The sequence below is a fragment of the Fukomys damarensis genome, unplaced genomic scaffold (assembly GCF_012274545.1).
Source record: "Fukomys damarensis isolate Sample0158 unplaced genomic scaffold, DMR_v1.0_HiC HiC_scaffold_30, whole genome shotgun sequence".
Taxonomy (NCBI): domain Eukaryota; kingdom Metazoa; phylum Chordata; class Mammalia; order Rodentia; family Bathyergidae; genus Fukomys; species Fukomys damarensis.
Genome location: NW_022900942.1, coordinates 54,846,987 through 54,857,196, shown reverse-complemented (window position 1 = coordinate 54,857,196; position 10,210 = coordinate 54,846,987). Strand labels below are relative to the sequence as shown.

Here is a 10,210-nt window from a genome sequence, read left to right as displayed (position 1 = left end):
AAGGGAGACAAAGATGATTTGATCAATGTGTGCCAAGTGACAGGAATGAAAAGTTTAGTGTGTTATTTCACAGTAGAGTAACTATCAGTAGCAAGAATATGCTATTTCAAAAGCTAAAATAAAGGTTTTGAATATTTTCATAATAAAGAAATGATGTTTGAAGAGATGGCTACATTTACCTTGATTTAAACATTGCACAATGTGCACATGTATATTGAAATGGACGTGATAGTCCATAAAGAAGAGAATTTTATATTTAGATGCATCACTAAATATATTTAAATATAAATGTAGTAATGTTTAGTTTAACTACATAAATCTATTTCCTTTTTTTCAGTTTTGTAACTTAATTTGAAAGTTAGTTCTCATCCGCATTCACTGTCTGGAGATTTTTGAACATGGTAACAGGGATGTAAAAATATAGAATGCTTCACGAATTTGTGTGTCATCTGTGCACAGAGGTCATACTAATCTTCTCTGTATCATTCCAATTTTAGTATATGTGCTGCTGAAGCGAGCACCATAAATCTATTTCTATTCATCTACAACATCAGCTAAATACAGAGAACTTCATTTTGCCTAAATGCATAGTAATGGAATTATACTCAAGTGTATCATGGTGAACGAATTGGATGGACGCGGGGACCACCTTGGCATTGGGCAGGGTGGACTAGGCCAGACGTTCACAAGGTTTACTGAATCTCTAGCCATCAGACAGAGAGAAACAAGGAATTGCTTCTTTGGTTCCTCGAAATAAGATGGTCCTTCAGTGAACTCCACTAAGCAGGAGCTAATAGGTAGGGTGGGAGGGAGTTTCTGGGTCTCTGGTAGGTAGTGAGAAAAACTCATTAGGAAAAAAATGTGTGAGGTGTCTTGGAAAGAACTTATAAGAATCATTGAACTAAGTGTCATAAACTTTTCAGGAAAATCAGAATCAAGGCTATTCTCATAAGAAACAGAGAGTGCATTTTTAATGGATGATTTATGCATCTTTTTAATGGACATTTGAGAAGGGTTTGAACTCTGTCCTTGGATAAATGCACTCAAGCAAACATTAAATAATTTCATGAAATTCTTCAAATCCTCTAAAGTCTATCAATGAACTCATATGGATTCCATAAAAATAAGGCTAAGAAACCTTGCTCTAGTGCTTTTTATATCTTGAGTTGAAGCTAAGCAACACCAAAGGGGGAAACTGATGTTTTTGTGTATGTTTCTTAATCTAAGGTTTTAATTCCATAAGCGTGAGAACTTTAGGGAGTCCAAATTACAGAGTTTAACTTTTAACCAGATAAAATGTTTAAAACATTTTATATAACATTGAAAAAATTTTTCTGGAACTTTTATTGAGACTTTTGAAGCTTATTTAAACTAAATAATTAAAATATATTGCCGCTATGAAGGTTTAAGTTAAGAACTCTGCTATATCAAAAGTCAGAGTCAAGCAATTTCTAAGAAAATTGGACAGAATAAACTGAAGATCACAGAAATATTTCATCTAGGAGTGACAGTCTGAAACGAGTAACAGAGGTAAAAAATTGTAGAAACATTGACTTAAGAGCAATATAAAGGAAACAGGAAGGTGATTAACTCAAATAAAAATGGACCAGTTTGACAGAGAGAGAGAGAGAAAGGCAGGGATGGAGACAGAGACCTGGTTGCCTTAAATTCTCTAGACAGCTAATTTCCCTATATACACTCTAATGAATGGAAACAAAAGGAAAACTGCCAGAGGCACCAAAATCAGCACAGAAGGCCTAAATCAAAGCATGAAAAACTAAAACATCTTAGCACCTTTGTTAAATTTTCGGTATGTGTGAAAGACATCTTTTAACCCTGTTGCCATAATGGGAATTATATGTGACTGGAGCACCTGATTATAAGTGCTGTATCGTGAAACCTCTTGGATCATAATGGAAGGGCTCCCAGGAGCCAGATCCTTGGCCAAAAGGCATCAAACCCCAAGAAGTACAAAAATCCTCTGTAGAAGGATGATGTCAAGACAAATGAGGGGCCCGTAAATAGCGTTGGGATATTGTTCTTACAGATTTTAAACTCCTGACGGATGAAGAGAGCCCAAGAAGTTTGTCAATACACTTAATATAATTTCTAATGGTTTCGAAGAAGGAAGTCATTTTCAGTCATAAGCAAAGAACATAGCCTGAGGGGTAGGGAACCAAAACAATCTTCTTAGGGCTTTGTAATACCTAAAAAGATGGACAGTGGACAAAATTAAACTACCCTTATGAGTAATTTTAAACCAGCCTGAAGCAGAAACTGTTTGCAGAAATTCTGTGATTCTTCACTATCATCATAGATTAAATTCTGTGTAGTTTGTTGCTTCAATTTTCACAAAGTTGGGATCTTTCCTAGGACCCTAGGTGCAAATATTATGAGTCCATTCAAAGCAGTGAAGAATGAAAGACATCACTGTGCGGTAGAAGCCATACATGCAACCTCAAGCCCACTGGAGAGACCCCTGCGGAGCAGTGACCTACTTACCCCCACCCTATGGTCTTTAAAATGTTGAAATTGCATTCTAATTTTTTGGTTTTATCTCCAGTAGACACTTCGCTTCATTTTAAAATGTAAGCACCTTTTGAAGGAGAAATACTTCCTACTTTGTCAATTGTTTGCAAACTGTCATCGATTATATGTTAGATATTTTCCTGAAATTCTGTCTCCACAGAGGTGAGGCCTTCAGGGCTGTAGCAGGAGGGAGAAGGACTGTGTAGTGAAATTATTAGAAACTGTACTGCAGTGTACATGTCATGGTCACTGCCTGAGTCACCAGTGATCTCTTAAAACATACACAAAACCAAGATACTCAAAGTTATATTGGCAGTAAGAAAGGTACCAGCTCTGTTAAGGAAATTAAAACTCTTAAAAACAAACCTCTGGGCCCACATGACATCATTTGACAATTATACCAAATGCTTAGAGAATAATTAATTTCAATTTTATACAATCTTTTCCAGAAATATAAGAGGATTGAGGACTTCACTTTATGAGGTTAGTATTAGGCTGCTACTACCATCAGAGAAAGATAGTAAAAATGAACACAACAAAGAAAACAAAAAGAAGCTACAGATTAATGTTTCTCATGAATTTAGATGCAACAGTTCTCAAGTAAATATTAGCAAATGAAATTCAGCAATATCTAAAAAGCATGATTTATTTTAGACACGCAGGGTTGATCCAACATTGAAAATGGATTAATGTAATCCAGCATATCAATAAGCTAAAGGAAAACATGTATAGTCACGCCTGTTGATGCAGAAAAAGCATTTAATGAAATGTAATACTCATTTTGATTTAAAAGACAACCTCTCAGAAAATTAGGAATAAAACATATCTTCTGGAAATGGAAGGGAAAACCTTGTACGAAACCCTAGCAATTAATGTCATACATAACAGTGAATACAAGTAGTCTCTGCTTACTGGTGGTTTAAAACTAATAATAAAGGTTGTTTATTGTGTCCATTTTATAAGTATATTACAAAGATCTAATCGTGAATAGACTAAATGGTTTTGCCCTAAGGTTAGGAAGAAGGCAGGCATGTCTTCTCTCACTATGCGTGTTGAACAAAATGTTGGACCATGTAGTCATCACAGTTGGGTGGGGTGTGGAGGCACCCACATTGAGAGGAAGAAGCAAAATTATGGTCATTTGCAGATTATTTGATTGTCCATGTAGAAAGTCTCAAGGAATATACAAACCATATGTATAAGTAAGGATAAGAAAGGATAGATCGATGTAAAATCTAAATGAGTGACATTTTTTATAAACTAAGAACAAAAAATACACAACATATGAATTCTCAAAAGTTCCAAAATGCTGATGGAAGAAATCAAAGATCAAAATAAGTGAAAACTCAGTCAATGCTATGAAATGGAAGATGTAACCCGATAAAGATGCTTGTTTTCTCAAAACTGATATATATATATATATATATATTGAATAAAATTTCTATCAAACAGTTGCTTTTGGTTGACAAGTTCTAAGATTTATATTTATTTATTTTCATTCTTTAAAAATTGAGTTTATTGGTACATTCTAGGTATACAGTACAGTTACATTCATTACTGGAATCTTGTGCCTTTACATGACAGGTCTCGGTTCTCATTTTTTCCCTTGTCCCTGCCCTCCCTTCACCCCCTCATCCCCTCCCCATTTACAAACACTTTATTTCCATTTTTTCATTCTCTCATATTTTTTTATTTTACCTTATTACCTTTCCCCTACCCTTCCCAGTTTCCCTACACCTTTAGCCCTTTTCTTCCTATTTCACATGGTCAATTATCTCATTAGGATCTTACGTACTATTATAGTTTTTCACACCAGAGAAACTATTTGGTATTTACACATATGTGACTTATTTATTTCATCTAAGATTTGTATTTAAAGGCACTGGAGATAGAATAGCTCAATTCTGAATCACAAGTATAAAGAAGTAGTAAATATTCTGTCTGATGAAGGTGTTTATTGTGTAGTTGCTGTAGCTGAGTCCTCTTAGACTGATCAATACATCAGAATCAAGAATTCAGAAATACATCCCAAGACGCTCAAATGATTTTGGCCTCTGGCCAAATTCATGTCGAACGGGATGGCTTTCAACAAATGACTTTGCATAGAGAATCATATGTCTACAAGCAGAAAACAAACAAAACCCATATATTAAACCTCACACCTTATATAAAAAAGAACTCAAAATAGAACCAGTACTAAATGTTAAACATAACTTAAACTTTCGGGAAAATTCTTCATGACTAATCCTAGACACCAAAATCATGATCCACAGCACGGGCAATTGGTAGAGTGAACTTCATTATAGTCAATACCATTCCTGCACAAAAATAATAAATGAACAGAGAGAGAAATCAGTGAAACAATAACTTTCACAATAGCATACAAAAAATGAAATACTTAAAAATAAATCTCACAAAGGAAGTAAAAGATCTTTCTGTTGAAAATTACAGTATTCTGAAAAAGAAGGTTGAAGAGGATATCAGAAAATGGAAGGATACTCCTTGCTCATGGGTAGGAAGAACCAACATAGTAAAGTGGCTGTACTCCCAAAATAGTTACACAATTTTAATGCAATCTCAATAAAAATGCAATTAGCATACCTCACAGAGTCAAAGAAATCATTTCTAAAATCCCTTTGGAATCAGAAGAGACCTAGAATAGCAAAAATAATTCTGGAAAACGAATGCAGTTTAGGAGGCATCACAATCCCTGACTTGAAATTATACTGCAGAGCTTCTGTGATAAAAACAGCATGGTACTAGGAGAAAAACAAAAAAACAACAACAATAACAAAAACAATCCGAAGATCCATGGAACAGATTAGAAAATGCAGAAAGATCCTTAAACACTCTCAGCCACTTTATCTTTGACAAAGGTACCAAGCATATTCACTGGATGAAAGATAGCTTCTTAGCCGGGCATGGAAGCGCAAGCCTGTAATCCCAATGCTCGGGAGGCTGAGGCAGGAGGATCGCTATTAGTTTGAGACCAGCCTAGGCTAAATAGTGAGTTACAGGTCAGTCTCCACTACACAGTGAAACCCTGTCTCAAAAAACAAAACCTAGCCGGGGGATTTAGCTCAGTGGTTCTGCCGCCTGCCTGGCAATTGCAAGGACCTGAGTTCGATCCCTGGTACAAAAAAAAAAAAAAAAAAAAAAAAAAAAAAAAAAAAAAAAAAAAAGAAAGAAAGAAAGAAAGAAAGAAAGAAAGAAAGATAGCTTCTTTAATAAATGGTGCTGGGAAAACTGGCTATCTATATGCTGAAGAGTAGAACTAGGCTCATATCTCTCACCATTCATTAAACTAAAATTAAAATGGATCAAAGATCTAAATATTAAAACAGAAACACTAAATCTGCTGGAAAAGAGAATAGGTAAAATGTTTGAAGATATAGGAGTAGACAAAAATGTCATGAACAAAACTCATACTGCACAGCAACTACTAGAAAGAATCAAAAACTGGAATCTCATCTTACCAAAAAAATTTTGCACAGTGATCGCTTAAGCAGCACATATAAAATTGGTACAATACAGAGAAGATTAGCATGGCCCCTGCACAAGGACGACATGAAAAGATATTGCATAGCAAAAGAAATCACAAATGGAGTAAGAAAGCAACCCACAGAGTGGGAAAAAAATTTAGCCAGTGGTTTCTCAGACAAAGGACTAATATCTAGAACATACAAAGAATTGAAAAAAGTCAGTCCACCCAAATTTAAAGACCCAATTCAAAAATGGGCCTCTGAGATGAATACACACTTCTCAGATGGAGAAGTAGAAACAGCAAATGAATATATGAAAAAATATTCAACATCACTCGTGATTTGAGAGATGCAAATTAAAGCAACACTGAGATTCCATCTCACTCCAGAAAGAATGGCTGTTATCAAGAAATCAACCAACAACAAATGCTGGTGGGGCTGTGGGGAGAAAGGAACCCTTCTCCACTGTGGGTGAGAGTGTAGACTTGGGTAATTGCTGTGGACATCAGTGTGTAGATTCCTCAAAAAACTGGGATTAGAGGTCCCATTTGACCCAACTATTCCTTTTCTGGGTATCTTTCCAAATAATTGAAACCATCATACCACAGCAATATATGCACATCCATGTTTATAGCAGCACAGTTTGTAACAGCTAAATCTTGGAAACAGACCAAATGCCCATCAACTGATGAATGGATAAAAAGATGTGTGTGTTTTTTAAAAAAATAATGGAGAACTATTCAGGCATAAAGAAGGATAAATGAGACATTTCTAGGTAAATGAATGCACCTTGAGAACATACTCTTAAGTAAAATAAATTGGACAGACATATGTAAATATCACATTGTCTTCCTGGGGTCAAAAACTGAAAGTGAAAATAAAGACAAAAAAGAATAAAAATATTACAAAATAGGAAGAAATTGTTCAAAATTATATAGAATGTGAGATACTTTGCAAATACTTAAAATGTTTTATGCAGAAATGGTATATATTATTAGGAACTGTATATAGGAAAAGAGCTGAGAGATTAGCAAATGAAAACATATTCTTTTTAAATCATGATACACGGTGCACTTACCATTGTTTTACTCTAATCATTTTGTCATGAAAAGTTATCTTTTCATAGAATGGCTTTTATATTTTATTAATATCTACTTGTATTATATTAAAATAAAAAGTGGCAATTCATGCCAGCACTCAGATAAACAAGAAGCTGGGATATTTCATAAAATAAAAGTTTTATAGTAACTGTAATAAAATGTTTTTTACAAATTTATTTGGTAGAAGGAAAATAGAAACAATCAATTCATTAAAAAAAAAAACAGGTAAAAATTTCCTTTAGAATAGATTCTGAAAATCAGATGAAATGACAATCTACAAGCTAGGTAAAATATTTATACACTACATACCTGACAAAGGAATTGTTATGTCCAGAATGTGCCAAGAACTGTCAAAACAACAGGAGAAACAATTCAGTCAGAAACTGGCTAAAAGGCACACGCAGATTTCACTGAAGAGAATGCTGTACATAAATGGCAAATAAGCATGTGGAAAATATTTTACTTCATTAACCATTAGAGAAATGCAAGTGAAAACCACAATGAGATATTGTTACGTATATCCGAAGAGCCAAGCAAAAAAACAGTAAAAACATCAAATGTGGTGAGGATGCAGAAGAAAATTATTCACGCATTTTGGTCAGATTATAAAATGGCACAGGCACTTAGAAAAAAAAATGCCAGGTTTTGCAAAGATAAATATGTGTCTTACATGTTTATCATATCCAGAAATAGAATTCTTCGGCATTCATCACAGAGAAAATGAAGCAAACATGTTCAGAAATGTTCATAGCCATTTTATTCGTAGTAGCTCCAATTTGGAAACAACCTCAATCTCCTTCATAGGGTGAACAGGTAAGGAAACTGTGACTCACCCATACCATAGAATGCTACTCAGTAATTAAAACCTCCGAACTGCTGAAAAGCACACTTTGGCAGGATCTTTAATACTTTCTTTCTTTTTAGTAAGACATTTATTAGTACATGTTAGCTATACATAATGTACCATTCATCATTCGCTTCTTTTTCCCCACCCCCTTTAGACGCTTTTTCCCTCCTTGTACACAAAAGCTTTGATTAGAGTGAAGAATTCAATTTGAAAAGCTGCCCCATTGCACGACATAGCGTGGTTCTTGAATACATAAAAGTGTGGAGAAGGATAGCAGTTCAGTGGGTATCCGAAGCTGGAGGAAGACTGCAAAGAAGGTGGCTGTAACTAGGAGCGAAACATGAAGGATCTTTGTGACGGAACTGCTCTGCCTTTTGACTGTAGTATTGGTCACATGGTAAAACTGCATAGAATGAAATACATGCTCATGCGTAAGCACATGTAAAGGCGGCGATATCGAAGTAAAGTCAGTGAATCAAAAGAAAGGAAAAGAAAAACTACAAGATCATGAGATTAATTTGTTTTTTTTTTACTTCAGGTACTAGGAATCTAGGAATCGAACTCAGGACCCTGAACTTGCTAGGCAGGTGCGGTGCCAGCGAGCTACATCCCTGGCCCACCATGATGTTTAGGTAAGAACATCCCCATACGTTATTTCTGTCAGTAATAGCTACCTCCACCTTGCAGGACAGTTTTAACTCACAGAGATACAGTAGCATGAAAGGCTTGGTCAGCTGACTCAAAACACAAAACCTGCGTCCTTAACTGACTTTGCTATCTAATACCCTCGCCCTGATTCTGTTTCCAGTTCCAGAAATTTGAAATTCTGAGTCAGTTGAGATATAGACAGATAGTGGGTTAGCACATGGAGTAAACTCAGAAGAGTTAATGTGGAACTCGTAGACCTCGAGCAGTGATGAATCAGATTTGACTCCTCTCTCTGCTTTCTTCTTCCCCCTGCTTCCTTTCACCTCTTTGAGACATTCAGTCAGTCAACTAATTTCAATGTACAGTTGCTCAATGTATTTGGGTGCTAATCATCCCAGGTAGTAACCATGAGACACATGAGCTAACCTGACACTAACATTGAGTCAACGTCCTTGCGGAAAAGGAAGATGATAAGCGAGTCATCAGAGAAAGAAATTATTTTAAGGTCTCAGCACATTCTCCCAAGTATTGTACTCAATTGCACAAATTGCTTCACTATAGCAAATTCCCTAAGCTTTCTTAGAAATTTGATGATTTGAAAAAAAAAAAGTCAAAAGAAAGAAACAACATTCCATGTGCAGTCATGGAAAGAGATAAATTCTCAACAGTCCCCTGTGCTAGTTCATGTGTCACAGGGAGAAAGCGCTAGGAATGTCTCTTCCAGCTTCTCATTCTTAGAGTGAACGAGCTTGGAAAAGAACACTTGCCTTCTGGAACTATGGTAGGTTTCGTCACTGGCCAGGATAATAAAGATATTGTCTCCTTTTAGGATCAAGTTCAGAAGATTTGTTCGTTGTCCAGTGCAAAATTTTATCTTTCCTAAGCTAAGAGTTTCTTTTATGTAATGTATCAGACTGCATGTAAAAAGTGTAATCTATCATCACGTCATCCTAGGACATTTGGGACTTATGGGATACTTTCAAACTAACAACAATAATGATAATTATAGTGAGGATTCTGCTAGGTTTACAGTCTTTTGTCTCTCACCCAGGAGAGACTAACGTGTTAATTTGCAATTACCAGATTATGAGCTAACTTGTTTACTTTTGTATAATTACAAGTTCTTCACACCTGTTTATTCCGCATTAATAGTAATTCTGAAATTTCATCTATGTAACCAAGATTTACGTGATCGATTCCCCACCCCATCCCTCTAGATTTCTCCTTTATCTGCCCCCTAGAGTCTGTATAGATCTTAGAGGATCAGTAATGGATCAAAGGATAAACTAATTCAATTTCTACCTCCATAGATTTGCCTATTCTGGCCATTTCATGGAAATGAAATCATATAATATGTGGTAGTGGGAGCTGGTTTCTTTTACTCAGTATAATGTTTTCAAGATTCATTCATATTATGGCTTGGATCAGCCCTTTATCCTTTTGAATGTCTGCAAAATTACTGCATTTAATGGACATATAACATTTTGTATCTTCAGTTTATAGATAATCTAGTTATTTTTCACTTTGGGGTATTTAAAACTTGATTCTATGAATACTCATGTCCAAGCACTCATACGGCTGTATATCTGCAATTCCCTTGAGTA

General features: G+C 35.3%; 2 non-coding genes across 2 annotated transcripts; one reads left to right on the top strand and one right to left on the bottom strand.

Moving 5' to 3' along the window:
* Nucleotides 1-414: 414 nt before the first annotated feature.
* Nucleotides 415-521, bottom strand: LOC117283832. Its single transcript, XR_004514849.1, has one exon. It is a non-coding gene; the product is annotated as a U6 spliceosomal RNA (small nuclear RNA).
* Nucleotides 522-6,022: 5,501 nt separating this feature from the next.
* Nucleotides 6,023-6,127, top strand: LOC117283781. Its single transcript, XR_004514821.1, has one exon. It is a non-coding gene; the product is annotated as a U6 spliceosomal RNA (small nuclear RNA).
* Nucleotides 6,128-10,210: the final 4,083 nt, after the last annotated feature.